Source organism: Carettochelys insculpta, chromosome 19 (genome assembly GCF_033958435.1).
Source record: "Carettochelys insculpta isolate YL-2023 chromosome 19, ASM3395843v1, whole genome shotgun sequence".
Lineage (NCBI taxonomy): Eukaryota > Metazoa > Chordata > Testudines > Carettochelyidae > Carettochelys > Carettochelys insculpta.
In genome coordinates this window covers 27324385-27325261 of record NC_134155.1, presented here as the reverse complement: position 1 = coordinate 27325261, position 877 = coordinate 27324385, and the positions used below count along the sequence as shown (strand labels likewise).

At 51.8% G+C, this 877-nt stretch overlaps 1 non-coding gene across 1 annotated transcript; it reads left to right on the top strand.

Moving 5' to 3' along the window:
• The first annotated feature begins 455 nt into the window (after nucleotides 1–455).
• On the top strand, nucleotides 456–548 carry TRNAI-UAU (transfer RNA isoleucine (anticodon UAU)). The gene is given in 2 exon segments: nucleotides 456–493; nucleotides 513–548. It is a non-coding gene; the product is annotated as a tRNA-Ile (tRNA).
• Nucleotides 549–877: the final 329 nt, after the last annotated feature.

The window sequence follows — 877 nt, the reverse complement described above, 5'->3', positions numbered from 1 at the left end:
CCAAGACTTGGCTGCTTCCTTTGGTCCTTTGTGCTCTGGAGCACCTCAGAGGGGCAGGACAGAGGAGAGCAGGGGAATTCTGTCTGGCTAGAAACAGCAGAAGCATGAGCTGGAGTTGGAGGAGAGGCAGCCAAGGGGGCTGAGCAGGGGTAAGTGGGGATGGGCCCCAAGCTGCCAGTGTTGTGGGGAAACTGGACTCAAACTGCTGCCCTGGTGTTAAGAGGGGGAGGATACTGATGTCATGTCACAGCCTTGGAGAGGGTTTGTGATCTGCCCCAGACTGGCCCCGCAGACAGGCTCCGCTGTGTCACTCCCTTGCTGGGTCCCAAGGCCATAGTGGCGTTCGGCAACATGGATGTGATGGAGGTGAAGGGCTGTGACCTGTCCAAACAGGTCCTGGGGCTGAAATATGACCTGACCCCTAAGTCATATGGGCCGCCACCACCAAAAACACGGCTCCAGTAGCGCAATGGGTTAGCGCACAGTACTTATAGAGCAGTACTGCAATAGACATGCTGAGGTTGTGAGTTCAAGCCTCACCTGGAGCATGGCTTTTCCAAAAAAAAAAGAGACTCACGTGGAAGACTCTGAATCATAAAATACAAGGACAAGAAGGGATGTCAAGAGGCCATCAGTTCCAGGCAGCTCCCCTCGTGGCAGGACTAAATACTGTCTATAGACCATCCTGGATAGAAATCTATCTAACCTATTCTTAAATACCTCCAGCGATGGAGATTCCACAACCTCCCCAGGCAATTTATTCCACTGTTTGACCACCCTGACACTTAGGAACTTTTTCCTAATGTCCAACCTTAACCTCCCTTGCTGCAGTTTAAGTCCATTGCCTCTTGTTCTAGCCTCAGATGCCAAAAAGAAC